This window comes from Phalangium opilio, unplaced genomic scaffold (genome assembly GCF_054372755.1).
Source record: "Phalangium opilio isolate 3A_F unplaced genomic scaffold, DU_Popi_V2 ptg000017l_1, whole genome shotgun sequence".
NCBI lineage: Eukaryota > Metazoa > Arthropoda > Arachnida > Opiliones > Phalangiidae > Phalangium > Phalangium opilio.
Genome location: NW_028324151.1, coordinates 10,113,715 through 10,134,565, shown reverse-complemented (window position 1 = coordinate 10,134,565; position 20,851 = coordinate 10,113,715). Strand labels below are relative to the sequence as shown.

General features: G+C 41.1%; 30 non-coding genes across 30 annotated transcripts; all 30 read left to right on the top strand.

Annotated features, from left to right (window-relative positions):
• The first annotated feature begins 265 nt into the window (after positions 1-265).
• TRNAH-GUG (transfer RNA histidin (anticodon GUG)) lies at positions 266-337 on the top strand. Its single transcript has one exon. It is a non-coding gene; the product is annotated as a tRNA-His (tRNA).
• Positions 338-1,391: 1,054 nt separating this feature from the next.
• Positions 1,392-1,463, top strand: TRNAH-GUG (transfer RNA histidin (anticodon GUG)). Its single transcript has one exon. It is a non-coding gene; the product is annotated as a tRNA-His (tRNA).
• Positions 1,464-2,517: 1,054 nt separating this feature from the next.
• Positions 2,518-2,589, top strand: TRNAH-GUG (transfer RNA histidin (anticodon GUG)). The gene has a single exon. It is a non-coding gene; the product is annotated as a tRNA-His (tRNA).
• A 250-nt stretch (positions 2,590-2,839) lies between these two features.
• TRNAH-GUG (transfer RNA histidin (anticodon GUG)) lies at positions 2,840-2,911 on the top strand. The gene has a single exon. It is a non-coding gene; the product is annotated as a tRNA-His (tRNA).
• Positions 2,912-3,804: 893 nt separating this feature from the next.
• On the top strand, positions 3,805-3,876 carry TRNAH-GUG (transfer RNA histidin (anticodon GUG)). The gene has a single exon. It is a non-coding gene; the product is annotated as a tRNA-His (tRNA).
• Positions 3,877-4,770: 894 nt separating this feature from the next.
• Positions 4,771-4,842, top strand: TRNAH-GUG (transfer RNA histidin (anticodon GUG)). Its single transcript has one exon. It is a non-coding gene; the product is annotated as a tRNA-His (tRNA).
• An 893-nt stretch (positions 4,843-5,735) lies between these two features.
• Positions 5,736-5,807, top strand: TRNAH-GUG (transfer RNA histidin (anticodon GUG)). Its single transcript has one exon. It is a non-coding gene; the product is annotated as a tRNA-His (tRNA).
• An 893-nt stretch (positions 5,808-6,700) lies between these two features.
• On the top strand, positions 6,701-6,772 carry TRNAH-GUG (transfer RNA histidin (anticodon GUG)). The gene has a single exon. It is a non-coding gene; the product is annotated as a tRNA-His (tRNA).
• Positions 6,773-7,826: 1,054 nt separating this feature from the next.
• Positions 7,827-7,898, top strand: TRNAH-GUG (transfer RNA histidin (anticodon GUG)). The gene has a single exon. It is a non-coding gene; the product is annotated as a tRNA-His (tRNA).
• Positions 7,899-7,987: 89 nt separating this feature from the next.
• TRNAH-GUG (transfer RNA histidin (anticodon GUG)) lies at positions 7,988-8,059 on the top strand. The gene has a single exon. It is a non-coding gene; the product is annotated as a tRNA-His (tRNA).
• Positions 8,060-8,953: 894 nt separating this feature from the next.
• On the top strand, positions 8,954-9,025 carry TRNAH-GUG (transfer RNA histidin (anticodon GUG)). Its single transcript has one exon. It is a non-coding gene; the product is annotated as a tRNA-His (tRNA).
• A 720-nt stretch (positions 9,026-9,745) lies between these two features.
• Positions 9,746-9,817, top strand: TRNAH-GUG (transfer RNA histidin (anticodon GUG)). Its single transcript has one exon. It is a non-coding gene; the product is annotated as a tRNA-His (tRNA).
• A 733-nt stretch (positions 9,818-10,550) lies between these two features.
• TRNAH-GUG (transfer RNA histidin (anticodon GUG)) lies at positions 10,551-10,622 on the top strand. Its single transcript has one exon. It is a non-coding gene; the product is annotated as a tRNA-His (tRNA).
• A 1,375-nt stretch (positions 10,623-11,997) lies between these two features.
• Positions 11,998-12,069, top strand: TRNAH-GUG (transfer RNA histidin (anticodon GUG)). The gene has a single exon. It is a non-coding gene; the product is annotated as a tRNA-His (tRNA).
• A 1,523-nt stretch (positions 12,070-13,592) lies between these two features.
• On the top strand, positions 13,593-13,664 carry TRNAH-GUG (transfer RNA histidin (anticodon GUG)). Its single transcript has one exon. It is a non-coding gene; the product is annotated as a tRNA-His (tRNA).
• A 250-nt stretch (positions 13,665-13,914) lies between these two features.
• On the top strand, positions 13,915-13,986 carry TRNAH-GUG (transfer RNA histidin (anticodon GUG)). Its single transcript has one exon. It is a non-coding gene; the product is annotated as a tRNA-His (tRNA).
• A 411-nt stretch (positions 13,987-14,397) lies between these two features.
• TRNAH-GUG (transfer RNA histidin (anticodon GUG)) lies at positions 14,398-14,469 on the top strand. The gene has a single exon. It is a non-coding gene; the product is annotated as a tRNA-His (tRNA).
• Positions 14,470-14,880: 411 nt separating this feature from the next.
• Positions 14,881-14,952, top strand: TRNAH-GUG (transfer RNA histidin (anticodon GUG)). Its single transcript has one exon. It is a non-coding gene; the product is annotated as a tRNA-His (tRNA).
• A 572-nt stretch (positions 14,953-15,524) lies between these two features.
• On the top strand, positions 15,525-15,596 carry TRNAH-GUG (transfer RNA histidin (anticodon GUG)). Its single transcript has one exon. It is a non-coding gene; the product is annotated as a tRNA-His (tRNA).
• Positions 15,597-15,682: 86 nt separating this feature from the next.
• Positions 15,683-15,754, top strand: TRNAH-GUG (transfer RNA histidin (anticodon GUG)). Its single transcript has one exon. It is a non-coding gene; the product is annotated as a tRNA-His (tRNA).
• A 247-nt stretch (positions 15,755-16,001) lies between these two features.
• TRNAH-GUG (transfer RNA histidin (anticodon GUG)) lies at positions 16,002-16,073 on the top strand. The gene has a single exon. It is a non-coding gene; the product is annotated as a tRNA-His (tRNA).
• Positions 16,074-16,162: 89 nt separating this feature from the next.
• Positions 16,163-16,234, top strand: TRNAH-GUG (transfer RNA histidin (anticodon GUG)). Its single transcript has one exon. It is a non-coding gene; the product is annotated as a tRNA-His (tRNA).
• Positions 16,235-17,276: 1,042 nt separating this feature from the next.
• TRNAH-GUG (transfer RNA histidin (anticodon GUG)) lies at positions 17,277-17,348 on the top strand. The gene has a single exon. It is a non-coding gene; the product is annotated as a tRNA-His (tRNA).
• An 89-nt stretch (positions 17,349-17,437) lies between these two features.
• On the top strand, positions 17,438-17,509 carry TRNAH-GUG (transfer RNA histidin (anticodon GUG)). Its single transcript has one exon. It is a non-coding gene; the product is annotated as a tRNA-His (tRNA).
• An 89-nt stretch (positions 17,510-17,598) lies between these two features.
• Positions 17,599-17,670, top strand: TRNAH-GUG (transfer RNA histidin (anticodon GUG)). Its single transcript has one exon. It is a non-coding gene; the product is annotated as a tRNA-His (tRNA).
• An 89-nt stretch (positions 17,671-17,759) lies between these two features.
• Positions 17,760-17,831, top strand: TRNAH-GUG (transfer RNA histidin (anticodon GUG)). The gene has a single exon. It is a non-coding gene; the product is annotated as a tRNA-His (tRNA).
• An 89-nt stretch (positions 17,832-17,920) lies between these two features.
• Positions 17,921-17,992, top strand: TRNAH-GUG (transfer RNA histidin (anticodon GUG)). Its single transcript has one exon. It is a non-coding gene; the product is annotated as a tRNA-His (tRNA).
• A 568-nt stretch (positions 17,993-18,560) lies between these two features.
• Positions 18,561-18,632, top strand: TRNAH-GUG (transfer RNA histidin (anticodon GUG)). The gene has a single exon. It is a non-coding gene; the product is annotated as a tRNA-His (tRNA).
• Positions 18,633-18,721: 89 nt separating this feature from the next.
• On the top strand, positions 18,722-18,793 carry TRNAH-GUG (transfer RNA histidin (anticodon GUG)). The gene has a single exon. It is a non-coding gene; the product is annotated as a tRNA-His (tRNA).
• Positions 18,794-19,351: 558 nt separating this feature from the next.
• Positions 19,352-19,423, top strand: TRNAH-GUG (transfer RNA histidin (anticodon GUG)). Its single transcript has one exon. It is a non-coding gene; the product is annotated as a tRNA-His (tRNA).
• Positions 19,424-20,851: the final 1,428 nt, after the last annotated feature.

The window sequence follows — 20,851 nt, the reverse complement described above, 5'->3', positions numbered from 1 at the left end:
ATCCTGGTCACGGCATTAAAAGACCCTTGGTTTCATTACTAATCTTTGTTTTTTCCTACTCAAACAAAAGTGTATTTCATGAGAGAATTACAGAGAGGGGCACAGCCGTGATCGTATAGTGGTTAGTACCTTGCGTTGTGGCCACAATAACCCAGGTTCGAATCCTGGTCACGGCATTAAAAGACCCTTGGTTCTATTATTAATCTTTATTTTTTCCTACTCAAACAAAAGTTTTTTACATAAGAGAATTACAGAGAGGGGCACAGCCGTGATCGTATAGTGGTTAGTACCTTGCGTTGTGGCCGCAATAACCCAGGTTCGAATCCTGGTCACGGCATTAAAAGACCCTTGGTTTTATTATTAATCTTTGTTTTTTCCTACTCAAACAAAATTGTTTTTCATAAGAGAATTACGGAGAGGGGCCCAGCCGTGATCGTATAGTGGTTAGTACCTTGAGTTGTGGCCGCAATAACCCAGGTTCGAATTCTGGTCACGGCATTAAAAGAACCTTGTTTTATTATTAATCTTTGTTTTTTCCTACTCAAACAAAAGTGTTTTACATAAGAGAAATACAGAGAGGGGCACAGCCGTGTTCGTATAGTGGTTAGTACCTTGCGTTGTGGCCGCAATAACCCAGGTTCGAATCCTGGTCACGGCATTAAAAGACCCTCGGTTTTATTATTAATCTTTGTTTTTCGCTACTCAAACAAAAGTGTTTTTCATAAGAGAATTACAGAGAGGGTCACAGCCGTGATCGTATAGTGAATAGTACCTTGCGTTGTGGACGCAATAACCCAGGTTCGAATCCTGGTCACGGCTTTAAAACACCCTTGGTTCTATTATTAATCTATGTTTTTTCCTACTCAAACAAAAGTGTTTTACATAAGAGAATTACAGAGAGGGGCACAGCCGTGATCGTATAGTGGTTAGTTCCTTGCGTTGTGGCCGCAATAACCCAAGTTCGAATCCTGGTCACGGCATTAAAAGACCCTTGCTTTTATTACTAATCTTTGTTTTTTCCTACTCAAACGAAAGTGTTTTTCAAAAGAGAATTACAGAGAGGGGCACAGCCGTGATCGTATAGTGGTTAGTACCTTGCGTTGTGGCCACAATAACCCAGGTTCGAATCTTGGTCACGGCATTAAAAGACCCTCGGTTCTATTATGAATCTTTGTTTTTTCCTACTCAAACAAAATTGTTTTTCATAAGTGAATTACAGAGAGGGGCCCAGCCGTTATCGTATAGTGGTTAGTACCTTGAGTTGTGGACGCAATAACCCAGGTTCAAATCCTGGTCACGGCATTAAAAGACCCTTGGTTTCATTACTAATCTTTGTTTTTTCCTACTCAAACAAAAGTGTATTTCATGAGAGAATTACAGAGAGGGGCACAGCCGTGATCGTATAGTGGTTAGTACCTTGCGTTGTGGCCGCAATAACCCAGGTTCGAATCCTGGTCACGGCATTAAAAGACCCTTGGTTTTATTATTAATCTTTGTTTTTTCCTACTCAAACAAAATTGTTTTTCATAAGAGAATTACGGAGAGGGGCCCAGCCGTGATCGTATAGTGGTTAGTACCTTGAGTTGTGGCCGCAATAACCCAGGTTCGAATTCTGGTCACGGCATTAAAAGAACCTTGTTTTATTATTAATCTTTGTTTTTTCCTACTCAAACAAAAGTGTTTTACATAAGAGAAATACAGAGAGGGGCACAGCCGTGTTCGTATAGTGGTTAGTGCCTTGCGTTGTGGCCGCAATAACCCAGGTTCGAATCCTGGTCACGGCATTAAAAGACCCTCGGTTTTATTATTAATCTTTGTTTTTTCCTACTCAAACAAAAGTGTTTTACATAAGAGAAATACAGAGAGGGGCACAGCCGTGTTCGTATAGTGGTTAGTACCTTGCGTTGTGGCCGCAATAACCCAGGTTCGAATCCTGGTCACGGCATTAAAAGACCCTCGGTTTTATTATTAATCTTTGTTTTTTCCTACTCAAACAAAAGTGTTTTTCATAAGAGAATTACAGAGAGGGGCACAGCCGTGATCGTATAGTGAATAGTACCTTGCGTTGTGGACGCAATAACCCAGGTTCGAATCCTGGTCACGGCTTTAAAACACCCTTGGTTCTATTATTAATCTATGTTTTTTCCTACTCAAACAAAAGTGTTTTACATAAGAGAATTACAGAGAGGGGCACAGCCGTGATCGTATAGTGGTTAGTTCCTTGCGTTGTGGCCGCAATAACCCAAGTTCGAATCCTGGTCACGGCATTAAAAGACCCTTGCTTTTATTACTAATCTTTGTTTTTTCCTACTCAAACGAAAGTGTTTTTCAAAAGAGAATTACAGAGAGGGGCACAGCCGTGATCGTATAGTGGTTAGTACCTTGCGTTGTGGCCACAATAACCCAGGTTCGAATCTTGGTCACGGCATTAAAAGACCCTCGGTTCTATTATGAATCTTTGTTTTTTCCTACTCAAACAAAAAAGTTTTACATAAGAGAATTACAGAGAGGGGCACAGCCGTGATCGTACAGTGGTTAGTACCTTGCGTTGTGGCCGCAATAACCCAGGTTCGAATCCTGGTCACGGCATTAAAAGACCCTTGGTTTTATTATTAATCTTTGTTTTTTCCTACTCAAACAAAATTGTTTTTCATAAGTGAATTACAGAGAGGGGCCCAGCCGTTATCGTATAGTGGTTAGTACCTTGAGTTGTGGACGCAATAACCCAGGTTCAAATCCTGGTCACGGCATTAAAAGACCCTTGGTTTCATTATTAATCTTTGTTTTTTCCTACTCAAACAAAAGTGTATTTCATGAGAGAATTACAGAGAGGGGCACAGCCGTGATCGTATAGTGGTTAGTACCTTGCGTTGTGGCCGCAATAACCCAGGTTCGAATCCTGGTCACGGCATTAAAAGACCCTTGGTTTTATTATTAATCTTTGTTTTTTCCTACTCAAACAAAATTGTTTTTCATAAGAGAATTACGGAGAGGGGCCCAGCCGTGATCGTATAGTGGTTAGTACCTTGAGTTGTGCCCGCAATAACCCAGGTTCGAATTCTGGTCACGGCATTAAAAGAACCTTGTTTTATTATTAATCTTTGTTTTTTCCTACTCAAACAAAAGTGTTTTACATAAGAGAAATACAGAGAGGGGCACAGCCGTGTTCGTATAGTGGTTAGTACCTTGCGTTGTGGCCGCAATAACCCAGGTTCGAATCCTGGTCACGGCATTAAAAGACCCTCGGTTTTATTATTAATCTTTGTTTTTTCCTACTCAAACAAAAGTGTTTTTCATAAGAGAATTACAGAGAGGGGCACAGCCGTGATCGTAAAGTGAATAGTACCTTGCGTTGTGGACGCAATAACCCAGGTTCGAATCCTGGTCACGGCTTTAAAACACCCTTGGTTCTATTATTAATCTTTGTTTTTTCCTACTCAAACAAAATTGTGTTTCATAAGAGAATTACAGAGAGGGGCCCAGCCGTGATCGTATAGTGGTTAGTTCCTTGCGTTGTGGCCGCAATAACCCAAGTTCGAATCCTGGTCACGGCATTAAAAGACCCTTGCTTTTATTACTAATCTTTGTTTTTTCCTACTCAAACAAAATTGTTTTTCATAAGAGAATTACGGAGAGGGGCCCAGCCGTGATCGTATAGTGGTTAGTACCTTGCGTTGTGGCCACAATAACCCAGGTTCGAATCCTGGTCACGGCATTAAAAGACCCTCGGTTCTATTATTAATCTTTGTTTTTTCCTACTCAAACAAAAAAAATTTACATAAGAGAATTACAGAGAGGGGCACAGCCGTGATCGTATAGTGGTTAGTACCTTGCGTTGTGGCCGCAATAACCCAGGTTCGAATCCTGGTCACGGCATTAAAAGACCCTTGGTTTTATTATTAATCTTTGTTTTTTCCTACTCAAACAAAATTGTTTTTCATAAGAAAATTACGGAGAGGGGCCCAGCCGTGATCGTATAGTGGTTAGTACCTTGGGTTGTGGCCGCAATAACCCAGGTTCGAATTCTGGTCACGGCATTAAAAGAACCTTGTTTTATTATTAATCTTTGTTTTTTTCCTACTCAAACAAAAGTGTTTTACATAAGAGAAATACAGAGAGGGGCACAGCCGTGTTCGTATAGTGGTTAGTACCTTGCGTTGTGGCCGCAATAACCCAGGTTCGAATCCTGGTCACGGCATTAAAAGACCCTCGGTTTTATTATTAATCTTTGTTTTTTCCTACTCAAACAAAAGTGTTTTTCATAAGAGAATTACAGAGAGGGGCACAGCCGTGATCGTAAAGTGAATAGTACCTTGCGTTGTGGACGCAATAACCCAGGTTCGAATCCTGGTCACGGCTTTAAAACACCCTTGGTTCTATTATTAATCTATGTTTTTTCCTACTCAAACAAAAGTGTTTTACATAAGAGAATTACAGAGAGGGGCACAGCCGTGATCGTATAGTGGTTAGTTCCTTGCGTTGTGGCCGCAATAACCCAAGTTCGAATCCTGGTCACGGCATTAAAAGACCCTTGCTTTTATTACTAATCTTTGTTTTTTCCTACTCAAACGAAAGTGTTTTTCAAAAGAGAAGTACAGAGAGGGGCACAGCCGTGATCGTATAGTGGTTAGTACCTTGCGTTGTGGCCACAATAACCCAGGTTCGAATCCTGGTCACGGCATTAAAAGACCCTCGGTTCTATTATTAATCTTTGTTTTTTCCTACTCAAACAAAAAAAATTTACATAAGAGAATTACAGAGAGGGGCACAGCCGTGATCGTATAGTGGTTAGTACCTTGCGTTGTGGCCGCAATAACCCAGGTTCGAATCCTGGTCACGGCATTAAAAGACCCTTGGTTTTATTATTAATCTTTGTTTTTTCCTACTCAAACAAAATTGTTTTTCATAAGAAAATTACGGAGAGGGGCCCAGCCGTGATCGTATAGTGGTTAGTACCTTGAGTTGTGGCCGCAATAACCCAGGTTCGAATTCTGGTCACGGCATTAAAAGAACCTTGTTTTATTATTAATCTTTGTTTTTTCCTACTCAAACAAAAGTGTTTTACATAAGAGAAATACAGAGAGGGGCACAGCCGTGTTCGTATAGTGGTTAGTACCTTGCGTTGTGGCCGCAATAACCCAGGTTCGAATCCTGGTCACGGCATTAAAAGACCCTCGGTTTTATTATTAATCTTTGTTTTTTCCTACTCAAACAAAAGTGTTTTTCATAAGAGAATTACAGAGAGGGGCACAGCCGTGATCGTAAAGTGAATAGTACCTTGCGTTGTGGACGCAATAACCCAGGTTCGAATCCTGGTCACGACTTTAAAACACCCTTGGTTCTATTATTAATCTATGTTTTTTCCTACTCAAACAAAAGTGTTTTACATAAGAGAATTACAGAGAGGGGCACAGCCGTGATCGTATAGTGGTTAGTTCCTTGCGTTGTGGCCGCAATAACCCAAGTTCGAATCCTGGTCACGGCATTAAAAGACCCTTGCTTTTATTACTAATCTTTGTTTTTTCCTACTCAAACGAAAGTGTTTTTCAAAAGAGAAGTACAGAGAGGGGCACAGCCGTGATCGTATAGTGGTTAGTACCTTGCGTTGTGGCCACAATAACCCAGGTTCGAATCCTGGTCACGGCATTAAAAGACCCTCGGTTCTATTATTAATCTTTGTTTTTTCCTACTCAAACAAAAAAAATTTACATAAGAGAATTACAGAGAGGGGCACAGCCGTGATCGTATAGTGGTTAGTACCTTGCGTTGTGGCCGCAATAACCCAGGTTCGAATCCTGGTCACGGCATTAAAAGACCCTTGGTTTTATTATTAATCTTTGTTTTTTCCTACTCAAACAAAATTGTTTTTCATAAGAAAATTACGGAGAGGGGCCCAGCCGTGATCGTATAGTGGTTAGTACCTTGAGTTGTGGCCGCAATAACCCAGGTTCGAATTCTGGTCACGGCATTAAAAGAACCTTGTTTTATTATTAATCTTTGTTTTTTCCTACTCAAACAAAAGTGTTTTACATAAGAGAAATACAGAGAGGGGCACAGCCGTGTTCGTATAGTGGTTAGTACCTTGCGTTGTGGCCGCAATAACCCAGGTTCGAATCCTGGTCACGGCATTAAAAGACCCTCGGTTTTATTATTAATCTTTGTTTTTTCCTACTCAAACAAAAGTGTTTTTCATAAGAGAATTACAGAGAGGGGCACAGCCGTGATCGTATAGTGAATAGTACCTTGCGTTGTGGACGCAATAACCCAGGTTCGAATCCTGGTCACGGCTTTAAAACACCCTTGGTTCTATTATTAATCTATGTTTTTTCCTACTCAAACAAAAGTGTTTTACATAAGAGAATTACAGAGAGGGGCACAGCCGTGATCGTATAGTGGTTAGTTCCTTGCGTTGTGGCCGCAATAACCCAAGTTCGAATCCTGGTCACGGCATTAAAAGACCCTTGCTTTTATTACTAATCTTTGTTTTTTCCTACTCAAAGGAAAGTGTTTTTCAAAAGAGAATTACAGAGAGGGGCACAGCCGTGATCGTATAGTGGTTAGTACCTTGCGTTGTGGCCACAATAACCCAGGTTCGAATCCTGGTCACGGCATTAAAAGACCCTCGGTTCTATTATTAATCTTTGTTTTTTCCTACTCAAACAAAAAAGTGTTACATAAGAGAATTACAGAGAGGGGCACAGCCGTGATCGTATAGTGGTTAGTACCTTGCGTTGTGGCCGCAATAATCCAGGTTCGAATCCTGGTCACGGCATTAAAAGACCCTTGGTTTTATTATTAATCTTTGTTTTTTCCTACTCAAACAAAATTGTTTTTCATAAGAGAATTACAGAGAGGGGCCCAGCCGTTATCGTATAGTGGTTAGTACCTTGAGTTGTGGCCGCAATAACCCAGGTTCAAATCCTGGTCACGGCATTAAAAGACCCTTGGTTTCATTACTAATCTTTGTTTTTTCCTACTCAAACAAAAGTGTATTTCATGAGAGAATTACAGAGAGGGGCACAGCCGTGATCGTATAGTGGTCAGTACCTTGCGTTGTGGCCGCAATAACCCAGGTTCGAATCCAGGTCACGGCATTAAAAGACCCTTGGTTTTATTATTAATCTTTGTTTTTTCCTACTCAAACAAAATTGTTTTTCATAAGAGAATTACGGAGAGGGGCCCAGCCGTGATCGTATGGTGGTTAGTACCTTGAGTTGTGGCCGCAATAACCCAGGTTCGAATTCTGGTCACGGCATTAAAAGAACCTTGTTTTATTATTAATCTTTGTTTTTTCCTTCTCAAACAAAAGTGTTTTACATAAGAGAAATACAGAGAGGGGCACAGCCGTGTTCGTATAGTGGTTAGTACCTTGCGTTGTGGCCGCAATAACCCAGGTTCGAATCCTGGTCACGGCATTAAAAGACCCTTGGTTTTATTATTAATCTTTGTTTTTTCCTACTCAAACAAAAGTGTTTTTCATAAGAGAATTACAGAGAGGGGCACAGCCGTGATCGTATAGTGAATAGTACCTTGCGTTGTGGACGCAATAACCCAGGTTCGAATCCTGGTCACGGCTTTAAAACACCCTTGGTTCTATTATTAATCTATGTTTTTTCCTACTCAAACAAAAGTGTTTTACATAAGAGAATTACAGAGAGGGGCACAGCCGTGATCGTATAGTGGTTAGTTCCTTGCGTTGTGGCCGCAATAACCCAAGTTCGAATCCTGGTCACGGCATTAAAAGACCCTTGCTTTTATTACTAATCTTTGTTTTTTCCTACTCAAACGAAAGTGTTTTTCATGAGAGAATTACAGAGAGGGGCACAGCCGTGATCGTATAGTGGTTAGTACCTTGCGTTGTGGCCGCAATAACCCAGGTTCGAATCCTGGTCACGGCATTAAAAGACCCTCGGTTCTATTATTAATCTTTGTTTTTTCCTACTCAAACAAAAGAGTTTTACATAAGAGAATTACAGAGAGGGGCACAGCCGTGATCGTATAGTGGTTAGTACCTTGCGTTGTGGCCGCAATATTCCAGGTTCGAATCCTGGTCACGGCATTAAAAGACCCTTGGTTTTATTATTAATCTTTGTTTTTTCCTACTCAAACAAAATTGTTTTTCATAAGAGAATTACGGAGAGGGGCCCAGCCGTGATCGTATAGTGGTTAGTACCTTGCGTTGTGGCCGCAATAACACAGGTTCGAATCCTGGTCACGGCATTAAAAGACCGTTGGTTATATTATTAATCTTTGTTTTTTCCTACTCAAACAAAAGTGTTTTACATAAGAGGATTACAGAGAGGGGCACAGCCGTGATCGTATAGTGGTTAGTACCTTGCGTTGTGGCCGCAATAACCCAGGTTCGAATCCTGGTAACGGCAATAAAAGACCCTTGGTTTTATTATTAATCTTTGTTTTTTCCTACTCAAACAAATGTGTTTTTCATAATAGAGTTACAGAGAGGGGCACAGCCGTGATCATATAGTGGTTAGTACCTTGAGTTGTGGCCGCAATAACCTAGGTTCGAATCCTGGTCACGGCATTAAAAGACCCTTGGTTTTACTATTAATCTTTGTTTTTTCCTACTCAAACAAAAGTGTTTTACATAAGAGAATTACAGAGAGGGGCACAGCCGTGTTCGTATAGTGGTTAGTACCTTGCGTTGTGGCCGCAATAACCCAGGATCGAATCCTGGTCACGGCATTAAAAGACCCTTGGTTTTATTACTAATCTTTGTTTTTTCCTACTGAAACAAAAGTGTTTTTCATGAGAGAATTACAGAGAGGGGCACAGCCGTGATCGTATATTGGTTAGTACCTTGCGTTGTGGCCACAATAACCCGGGTTCGAATCCTGGTCACGGCATTAAAAGACCCTTGGTTCTATTATTAATCTTTGTTTTTTCCTACTCAAACAAAAGTGTTTTACATAAGAGAATTACAGAGAGGGGCACAGCCGTGATCGTATAGTGGTTAGTACCTTGCGTTGTGGCCGCAATAACCCAGGTTCGAATCCTGGTCACGGCATTAAAAGACCCTTGGTTTTATTATTAATCTTTGTTTTTCCTACTCAAACAAAATTGTTTTTCATAAGAGAATTACGGAGAGGGGCCCAGCCGTGATCGTATAGTGGTTAGTACCTTGAGTTGTGGCCGCAATAACCCAGGTTCGAATCCTGGTCACGGCATTAAAAGACCCTTCGTTTCATTACTAATCTTTGTTTTTTCCTACTCAAACAAAAGTGTACTTCATGAGAGAATTAGAGAGAGGGGCACAGCCGTGATCGTATAGTGGTTAGTACCTTGCGTTTTGGCCGCAATAACCCAGGTTCGAATCTTGGTCACGGCAATAAAAGACCCTAGGTTTTATTATTAATCTTTGTTTTTTCCTACTCAAACAAATGTGTTTTTCATAATAGAGTTACAGAGAGGGGCACAGACGTGATCGTATAGTGGTTAGTACCTTGAGTTGTGGCCGCAATAACCCAGGTTCGAATCCTGGTCACGGCATTAAAAGACCCTTGGTTTTATTATTAATCTTTGTTTTTTCCTACTCAAACAAAAGTGTTTTTCGTAAGAGAATTACAGAGAGGGGCACAGCCGTGATTAGTACCTTGCGTTGTGGCCGCAATAACCCAGGTTCGAATCCTGGTCACGGCATTAAAAGACCCTTGGTTTTATTATTAATCTTTGTTTTTTCCTACTCAAACAAAATTGTTTTTCATAAGAGAATTACGGAGAGGGCCCAGCCGTGATCGTATAGTGGTTAGTACCTTGCGTTGTGGCCGCAATAACCCAGGTTCGAATCCTGGTCACGGCATTAAAAGACCGTTGGTTATATTATTAATCTTTGTTTTTTCCTACTCAAACAAAAGTGTTTTACATAAGAGGATTACAGAGAGGGGCACAGCCGTGATCGTATAGTGGTTAGTACCTTGCGTTGTGGCCGCAATAACCCAGGTTCGAATCCTGGTAACGGCAATAAAAGACCCTAGGTTTTATTATTAATCTTTGTTTTTTCCTACTCAAACAAATGTGTTTTTCATAATAGAGTTACAGAGAGGGGCACAGCCGTGATCATATAGTGGTTAGTACCTTGAGTTGTGGCCGCAATAACCTAGGTTCGAATCCTGGTCACGGCATTAAAAGACCCTTGGTTTTACTATTAATCTTTGTTTTTTCCTACTCAAACAAAAGTGTTTTACATAAGAGAATTACAGAGAGGGGCACAGCCGTGTTCGTATAGTGGTTAGTACCTTGCGTTGTGGCCGCAATAACCCAGGATCGAATCCTGGTCACGGCATTAAAAGACCCTTGGTTTTATTACTAATCTTTGTTTTTTCCTACTGAAACAAAAGTGTTTTTCATGAGAGAATTACAGAGAGGGGCACAGCCGTGATCGTATATTGGTTAGTACCTTGCGTTGTGGCCACAATAACCCGGGTTCGAATCCTGGTCACGGCATTAAAAGACCCTTGGTTCTATTATTAATCTTTGTTTTTTCCTACTCAAACAAAAGTGTTTTACATAAGAGAATTACAGAGAGGGGCACAGCCGTGATCGTATAGTGGTTAGTACCTTGCGTTGTGGCCGCAATAACCCAGGTTCGAATCCTGGTCACGGCATTAAAAGACCCTTGGTTTTATTATTAATCTTTGTTTTTCCTACTCAAACAAAATTGTTTTTCATAAGAGAATTACAGAGAGGGGCCCAGCCGTGATCGTATAGTGGTTAGTACCTTGAGTTGTGGCCGCAATAACCCAGGTTCGAATCCTGGTCACGGCATTAAAAGACCCTTCGTTTCATTACTAATCTTTGTTTTTTCCTACTCAAACAAAAGTGTACTTCATGAGAGAATTAGAGAGAGGGGCACAGCCGTGATCGTATAGTGGTTAGTACCTTGCGTTTTGGCCGCAATAACCCAGGTTCGAATCTTGGTCACGGCAATAAAAGACCCTAGGTTTTATTATTAATCTTTGTTTTTTCCTACTCAAACAAATGTGTTTTTCATAATAGAGTTACAGAGAGGGGCACAGACGTGATCGTATAGTGGTTAGTACCTTGAGTTGTGGCCGCAATAACCTAGGTTCGAATCCTGGTCACGGCATTAAAAGACCCTTGGTTTTATTATTAATCTTTGTTTTTTCCTACTCAAACAAAAGTGTTTTTCATAAGAGAATTACAGAGAGGGGCACAGCCGTGATCGTATAGTGATTAGTACCTTGCGTTGTGGCCGCAATAACCCAGGTTCGAATCCTGGTCACGGCATTAAAAGACACTTGGTTTTATTATTAATCTTTGTTTTTTCCTACTCAAACAAAAGTGTTTTTCGTAAGAGAATTAGAGAGAGGGGCACAGCCGTGATCGTATAGTGGTTAGTACCTTGCGTTGTTGCCGCAATAACCCAGGTTCGAATCCTGGTCACGGCAATAAAAGACCCTAGGTTTTGTTATTAATCTTTGTTTTTTCCTACTCAAACAAATGTGTTTTTCATAATAGAGTTACAGAGAGGGGCACAGCCGTGATCGTATAGTGGTTAGTTCCTTGCATTTTGGCCGCAATAACCCAGGTTCGAATCCTGGTCACGGCAATAAAAGACCCTTGGTTTTATTATTAATCTTTGTTTTTTCCTACTCAAACAAAGGTGTTTTTCATAATATGGTTACAGAGAGGGGCACAGCCGTGATCGTATAGTGGATAGTACATTGAGTTGTGGCGCAATAACCTAGGTTCGAATCCTGGTCACGGCTTTAAAAGACCCTTGGTTTTACTATTAATCTTTGTTTTTTCCTACTCAAACAAAAGTGTTTTTCACAAGAGAATTACAGAGAGGGGCACAGCCGCGATCGTATAGTGGTTAGTACCTTGCGTTGTGGCCGCAATAACCCAGGTTCGAATCCTGGTCACGGCATTAAAAGACCCTTGGTTCTATTATTAATCTTTGTTTTTTCCTACTCAAACAAAAGTGTTTTACATAAAAGAATTACAGAGAGGGGCACAGCCGTGATCGTATAGTGGTTAGTACCTTGCGTTGTGGCCGCAATAACCCAGGTTCGAATCCTGGTCACGGCATTAAAAGACCCTTGGTTTTATTATTAATCTTTGTTTTTTCCTACTCAAACAAATGTGTTTTTCATAATAGAGTTACAGAGAGGGGCACAGGCGTGATCGTATAGTGGTTAGTACCTTGAGTTGTGGCCGCAATAACCTAGGTTCGAATCCTGGTCACGGCATTAAAAGACCCTTAGTTTTACTATTAATCTTTGTTTTTTCCTACTCAAACAAAAGTGTTTTTCACAAGAGAATTAAAGAGAGGGGCACAGGCGCGATCGTATAGTGGTTAGTACCTTGCGTTGTGGCCGCAATAACCCAGGTTCGAATCCTGGTCACGGCATTAAAAGACCCTTGGTTTTATTATTAATCTTTGTTTTTTCCTACTCAAACAAAATTGTTTTTCATAAGAGAATTACGGAGAGTGGCACAGCCGTGATCGTATAGTGGTAAGTACCTTGAGTGTTGGCCGCAATAACCCAGGTTCGAATCCTGGTCACGGCATTAAAAGACCCTTGGTTTCATTACTAATCTTTGTTTTTTCCTACTCAAACAAAAGTGTATTTCATGAGAGAATTAGAGAGAGGGGCACAGCCGTGATCGTATAGTGGTTAGTACCTTGCGTTGTTGCCGCAATAACCCAGGTTCGAATCCTGGTCACGGCAATAAAAGACCCTAGGTTTTGTTATTAATCTTTGTTTTTTCCTACTCAAACAAATGTGTTTTTCATAATAGAGTTACAGAGAGGGGCACAGCCGTGATCGTATAGTGGTTAGTTCCTTGCATTTTGGCCGCAATAACCCAGGTTCGAATCCTGGTCACGGCAATAAAAGACCCTTGGTTTTATTATTAATCTTTGTTTTTTCCTACTCAAACAAAGGTGTTTTTCATAATATGGTTACAGAGAGGGGCACAGCCGTGATCGTATAGTGGTTAGTACATCGAGTTGTAGCGCAATAACCTAGGTTCGAATCCTGGTCACGGCTTTAAAAGACCCTTGGTTTTACTATTAATCTTTGTTTTTTCCTACTCAAACAAAAGTGTTTTTCACAAGAGAATTACAGAGAGGGGCACAGCCGCGATCGTATAGTGGTTAGTACCTTGCGTTGTGGCCGCAATAACCCAGGTTCGAATCCTGGTCACGGCATTAAAAGACCCTTGGTTTTATTATTAATCTTTGTTTTTTCCTACTCAAACAAAAGTGTTTTTCGTAAGAGAATTACAGAGAGGGGCACAGCCGTGATTAGTACCTTGCGTTGTGGCCGAAATAACCCAGGTTCGAATCCTGGTCACGGCATTAAAAGACCCTAGGTTTTATTATTGTTTGTTTTTTCCTACTGAAACAAAAGTGTTTTTCATGAGAGAATTACAGAGAGGGGCACAGCCGTGATCGTATAGTGGTTAGTACCTTGCGTTGTGGCCACAATAACCCAGGTTCGAATCCTGGTCACGGCATTAAAAGACCCTTGGTTCTATTATTAATCTTTGTTTTTTCCTACTCAAACAAAAGTGTTTTACATAAGAGAATTAAAGAGAGGGGCACAGCCGTGATCGTATAGCGGTTAGTACCTTGCGTTGTGGCCGCAATAACCCAGGTTCGAATCCTGGTCACGGCATTAAAAGACCCTTGGTTCTATTATTAATCTTTGTTTTTTCCTACTCAAACAAAAGTGTTTTACATAAGAGAATTACAGAGAGGGGCACAGCCGTGATCGTATAGTGGTTAGTACCTTGAGTTGTGGCCGCAATAACCCAGGTTCGAATCCTGGTCACGGCATTAAAAGACCCTTGGTTTCATTACTAATCTTTGTTTTTTCCTACTCAAACAAAAGTGTATTTCATGAGAGAATTAGAGAGAGGGGCACAGCCGTGATCGTATAGTGGTTAGTACCTTGCGTTGTGGCCGCAATAACCCAGGTTCGAATCCTGGTCACGGCAATAAAAGACCCTAGGTTTTATTATTAATCTTTGTTTTTTCCTACTCAAACAAATGTGTTTTTCATAATAGAGTTACGGAGAGGGGCACAGCCGTGATCGTATACTGGTTAGTACCTTGAGTTGTGGCCGCAATAACCTAGGTTCGAGTCCTGGTCACGGCATTAAAAGACCCTTGGTTTTACTATTAATCTTTGTTTTTTCCTACTCAAACAAAAGTGTTTTTCACAAGAGAATTACAGAGAGGGGCACAGGCGCGATCGTATAGTGGTTAGTACATTGCGTTGTGGCCGCAATAACCCAGGTTCGAATCCTGGTCACGGCATTAAAAGACCCTTGGTTTTATTATTAATCTTTGTTTTTTTTTCCTCAAACAAAAGTGTTTTTCATAAGAGGATTACAGAGATGGGCACAGCCGTGATCGTATAGTGGTAAGTACCTTGCGTTGTGGCCGCAACAACCCAGGTTCGAATCCTGGTCACGGCAATAAAAGACCCTAGGTTTTATTATTAATATTTGTTTTTTCCTACTCAAACAAATGTGTTTTTCATAATAGAGTTACGGAGAGGGGCACAGCCGTGATCGTATAGTGGTTAGTACCTTGAGTTGTGGCCGCAATAACCTAGGTTCGAGTCCTGGTCACGGCATTAAAAGACCCTTAGTTTTACTATTAATCTTTGTTTTTTCCTACTCAAACAAAAGTGTTTTTCACAAGAAAATTAAAGAGAGGGGCACAGGCGCGATCGTATAGTGGTTAGTACATTGCGTTGTGGCCGCAATAACCCAGGTTCGAATCCTGGTCACGGCATTAAAAGACCCTTGGTTTCATTACTAATCTTTGTTTTTTCCTACTCAAACAAAAGTGTATTTCATGAGAGAATTAGAGAGAGGGGCACAGCCGTGATCGTATAGTGGTTAGTACCTTGCGTTGTGGCCGCAATAACCCAGGTTCGAATCCTGGTCACGGCAATAAAAGATCCTAGGTTTTATTATTAATCTTTGTTTTTTCCTACTCAAACAAATGTGTTTTTCATAATAGAGTTACGGAGAGGGGCACAGCCGTGATCGTATAGTGGTTAGTACCTTGAGTTGTGGCCGCAATAACCTAGGTTCGAGTCCTGGTCACGGCATTTAAAGACCCTTGGTTTTACTATTAATCTTTGTTTTTTCCTACTCAAACAAAAGTGTTTTTCACAAGAGAATTACAGAGAGGGGCACAGGCGTGATCGTATAGTGGTTAGTTCCTTGAGTTTTGGCCGCAATAACCTAGGTTCGAATCCTGGTCACGGCATTAAAAGACCCTTAGTTTTACTATTAATCTTTGTTTTTTCCTACTCAAACAAAAGTGTTTTTCACAAGAAAATTAAAGAGAGGGGCACAGGCGCGATCGTATAGTGGTTAGTACATTGCGTTGTGGCCGCAATAACCCAGGTTCGAATCCTGGTCACGGCATTAAAAGACGCTTGGTTTTATTATTAATCTTTGTTTTCTCCTCCTCAAACAAAAGTGTTTTTCATAAGAGGATTACAGAGATGGGCACAGCCGTGATCGTATAGTGGTAAGTACCTTGCGTTGTGGCCGCAATAACCCAGGTTCGAATCCTGGTCACGGCATTAAAAGACCCTTGGTGTTATTATTGTTTGTTTTTTCCTACTCAAACAAAAGTGTCTTTCATGAGAGAATTACAGAGAGGGGCACAGCCGTGATCGTATAGTGGTTAGTACCTTGCGTTGTGGCCGCAATAACCCAGGTTCGAATCCTGGTCACGGCATTAAAAGACCCTAGGTTTTATTATTAATCTTTGTTTTTTCCTACTCAAACAAAAGTGTTTTTCATAAGAGGATTACAGAGAGGGGCACAGCCGTGATCGTATAGTGGTTAGTACCTTGAGTTGTGGCCGCAATAACCCAGGTTCGAATCCTGGTCACGGCATTAAAAGACCCTTGGTGTTATTATTGTTTGTTTTTTGCTACTCAAACAAAAGTGTCTTTCATGAGAGAATTACAGAGAGGGGCACAGCCGTGATCGTATAGTGGTTAGTACCTTGCGTTGTGGCCGCAATAACCCAGGTTCGAATCCTGGTCACGGCATTAAAAGACCCTAGGTTTTATTATTAATCTTTGTTTTTTCCTACTCAAAAAAAAGTGTTTTTCATAAGAGGATTACAGAGAGGGGCACAGCCGTGATCGTATAGTGGTAAGTACCTTGCGTTGTGGCCGCAATAACCCAGGTTCGAATCCTGGTCACGGCATTAAAAGACCCTTGGTTTTATTATTGTTTGTTTTTTCCTAATCAAACAAAAGTGTTTTTCATGAGAGAAATACAGAGAGGGGCACAGCCGTGATCGTATAGTGGTTAGTACCTTGAGTTGTGGCGCAATAACCTAGGTTGGAATCCTGGTCACGGCATAAAAAGACCCTTGGTTTCACTATTAATATTTGTTTTTTCCTACTCAAACAAAAGTGTTTTTCACAAGAGAATTACAGAGAGGGGCATAGGCGTGATCGTATAGTGGTTAGTACCTTGAGTTTTGGCCGCAATAACCTAGGTTCGAATCCTGGTCACGGCATTAAAAGACCCTTAGTTTTACTATTAATCTTTGTTTTTTCCTACTCAAACAAAAGTGTTTTTCACAAGAAAATGAAAGAGAGGGGCACAGGCGCGATCGTATAGTGGTTAGTACATTGCGTTGTGGCCGCAATAACCCAGGTTCGAATCCTGGTCACGGCATTAAAAGACCCTTGGTTTTATTATTAATCTTTGTTTTTTCCTCCTCAAACAAAAGTGTTTTTCATAAGAGGATTACAGAGATGGGCACAGCCGTGATCGTATAGTGGTAAGTACCTTACGTTTTGGCCGCAATAACCCAGGTTCGAATCCTGGTCACGGCATTAAAAGACCCTTGGTGTTATTATTGTTTGTTTTTTCCTACTCAAACAAAAGTGTCTTTCATGAGAGAATTACAGAGAGGGGCACAGCCGTGATCGTATAGTGGTTAGTACCTTGCGTTGTGGCCGCAATAACAGTTCGAATCCTGGTCACGGCATTAAAAGACCCTAGGTTTTATTATTAATCTTTGTTTTTTCCTACTCAAACAAAAGTGTTTTTCATAAGAGGATTACAGAGAGGGGCACAGCCGTGATCGTATAGTGGTTAGTACCTTGAGTTGTGGCCGCAATAACCCAGGTTCGAATCCTGGTCACGGCATTAAAAGACCCTTGGTGTTATTATTGTTTGTTTTTTCCTACTCAAACAAAAGTGTCTTTCATGAGAGAATTACAGAGAGGGGCACAGCCGTGATCGTATAGTGGTTAGTACCTTGCGTTGTGGCCGCAATAACCCAGGTTCGAATCCTGGTCACGGCATTAAAAGACCCTAGGTTTTATTATTAATCTTTGTTTTTTCCTACTCAAACAAAAGTGTTTTTCATAAGAGGATTACAGAGAGGGGCACAGCCGTGATCGTATAGTGGTAAGTACCTTGCGTTGTGGCCGCAATAACCCAGGTTCGAATCCTGGTCACGGCATTAAAAGACCCTAGGTTTTATTATTAATCTTTGTTTTTTCCTACTCAAACAAAAGTGTTTTTCATAAGAGGATTACAGAGAGGGGCACAGCCGTGATCGTATAGTGGTAAGTACCTTGCGTTGTGGCCGCAATAACCCAGGTTCGAATCCTGGTCACGGCATTAAAAGACCCTAGGTTTTATTATTAATCTTTGTTTTTTCCTACTCAAACAAAAGTGTCTTTCATGAGAGAATTACAGAGAGGGGCACAGCCGTGATCGTATAGTGGTTAGTACCTTGCGTTGTGGCCGCAATAACCCAGGTTCGAATCCTGGTCACGGCATTAAAAGACCCTAGGTTTTATTATTAATCTTTGTTTTTTCCTACTCAAACAAAAGTGTTTTTCATAAGAGGATTACAGAGAGGGGCACAGCCGTGATCGTATAGTGGTAAGTACCTTGCGTTGTGGCCGCAATAACCCAGGTTCGAATCCTGGTCACGGCATTAAAAGACCCTTGGTTTTATTATTGTTTGTTTTTTCCTACTCAAACAAAAGTGTTTTTCATGAGAGAAATACAGAGAGGGGCACAGCCGTGATCGTATAGTGGTTAGTACCTTGAGTTGTGGCGCAATAACCTAGGTTCGAATCCTGGTCACGGCATAAAAAGACCCTTGGTTTCACTATTAATATTTGTTTTTTCCTACTCAAACAAAAGTGTTTTTCACAAGAGAATTACAGAGAGGGGCACAGGCGTGATCGTATAGTGGTTAGTACCTTGAGTTTTGGCCGCAATAACCTAGGTTCGAATCCTGGTCACGGCATTAAAAGACCCTTAGTTTTACTATTAATCTTTGTTTTTTCCTACTCAAACAAAAGTGTTTTTCACAAGAAAATGAAAGAGAGGGGCACAGGCGCGATCGTATAGTGGTTAGTACATTGCGTTGTGGCCGCAATAACCCAGGTTCGAATCCTGGTCACGGCATTAAAAGACCCTTGGTTTTATTATTAATCTTTGTTTTTTCCTCCTCAAACAAAAGTGTTTTTCATAAGAGGATTACAGAGATGGGCACAGCCGTGATCGTATAGTGGTAAGTACCTTGCGTTGTGGCCGCAATAACCCAGGTTCGAATCCTGGTCACGGCTTTAAAACACCCTTGGTTCTATTATTAATCTATGTTTTTTCCTACTCAAGCAAAAGTGTTTTACATAAGAGAATTACAGAGAGGGGCACAGCCGTGATCGTATAGTGGTTAGTACCTTGCGTTGTGGCCGCAATAACCCAGGTTCGAATCCTGGTCACGGCATTAAAAGACCCTTGGTTTTATTATTAATCTTTGTTTTTTCCTACTCAAACAAAAGTGTTTTTCGTAAGAGAATTACAGAGAGGGGCACAGCCGTGATTAGTACCTTGCGTTGTGGCCGTAATAACCCAGGTTCGAATCCTGGTCACGGCATTAAAAGACCCTTGGTTTTATTATTGTTTGTTTTTTCCTACTGAAAGAAAAGTGTTTTTCATGAGAGAATTACAGAGAGGGGCAAAGCCGTGATCGTATAGTGGTTAGTACCTTGCGTTGTGGCCGCAATAACCCAGGTTCGAATCCTAGTCACGGCATTAAAAGACCCTTGGTTTTATTATTAATCTTGGTTTTTTCCTACTCAAACAAAAGTGTTTTTCATGAGAGTTCTACAGAGAGGGGCACAGCCGTGATCGTATAGTGGTTAGAACCTTGCGTTGTGGCCGCAATAACCCAGGTTCGAATCCTGGTCACGGCTTTAAAAGACCCTTGGTTCTATTATTAATCTATGTTTTTTCCTACTCAAGCAAAAGTGTTTTACATAAGAGAATTACAGAGAGGGGCACAGCCGTGATCGTATAGTGGTTAGTACCTTGCGTTGTGGCCGCAATAACCCAGGTTCGAATCCTGGTCACGGCATTAAAAGACCCTTGGTTTTATTATTAATCTTTGTTTTTTCCTACTCAAACAAAAGTGTTTTTCGTAAGAGAATTACAGAGAGGGGCACAGCCGTGATTAGTACCTTGCATTGTGGCCACAATAACCCAGGTTCGAATCCTGGTCACGGCATTAAAAGACCCTTGGTTCTATTATTAATCTTTGTTTTTTCCTACTCAAACAAAAGTGTTTTACATAAGAGAATTACAGAGAGGGGCACAGCCGTGATCGTATAGTGGTTAGTACCTTGCGTTGTGGCCGCAATAACCCAGGTTCGAATCCTAGTCACGGCATTAAAAGACCCTTGGTTTTATTATTAATCTTGGTTTTTTCCTACTCAAACAAAAGTGTTTTTCATGAGAGTTCTACAGAGAGGGGCACAGCCGTGATCGTATAGTGGTTAGAACCTTGCGTTGTGGCCGCAATAACCCAGGTTCGAATCCTGGTCACGGCTTTAAAAGACCCTTGGTTCTATTATTAATCTATGTTTTTTCCTACTCAAACAAAAGTGCTATACATAAGAGAAGTACAGAGAGGGCACAGCCGTGATCGTATAGTGGTTAGTACCTTGCGTTGTGGCCGCAATAGCCCAGGTAGGAATCCTGGTCACGGCATTAAAAGACCCTTGGTTTTATTATTAATCTTTGTATTTTTCTACTATAACAAAAGTGTTTTTCGTAAGAGAATTACAGAGAGGGGCACAGCCGTGATTAGTAAATTGCGTTGTGGCCGCAATAACCCAGGTTGGAATCCTGGTAACGGCATTAAAAGACCCTTGGTTTTATTATTAATCTTTGTTTTTTTCTACTCAAACAAAAGTGTTTTACATAAGAGAATTACAGAGAGGGGCACAGCCGTGATCGTATAGTGGTTAGTACCTTGCGTTGTGGCCGCAATAACCCAGGTTCGAATCCTAGTCACGGCATTAAAAGACCCTTGGTTTTATTATTAATCTTGGTTTTTTCCTACTCAAACAAAAGTGTTTTTCATGAGAGTTCTACAGAGAGGGGCACAGCCGTGATCGTATAGTGGTTAGAACCTTGCGTTGTGGCCGCAATAACCCAGGTTCGAATCCTGGTCACGGCTTTAAAAGACCCTTGGTTCTATTATTAATCTATGTTTTTTCCTACTCAAACAAAAGTGCTATACATAAGAGAAGTACAGAGAGGGCACAGCCGTGATCGTATAGTGGTTAGTACCTTGCGTTGTGGCCGCAATAGCCCAGGTAGGAATCCTGGTCACGGCATTAAAAGACCCTTGGTTTTATTATTAATCTTTGTATTTTTCTACTATAACAAAAGTGTTTTTCGTAAGAGAATTACAGAGAGGGGCACAGCCGTGATTAGTAAATTGCGTTGTGGCCGCAATAACCCAGGTTGGAATCCTGGTAACGGCATTAAAAGACCCTTG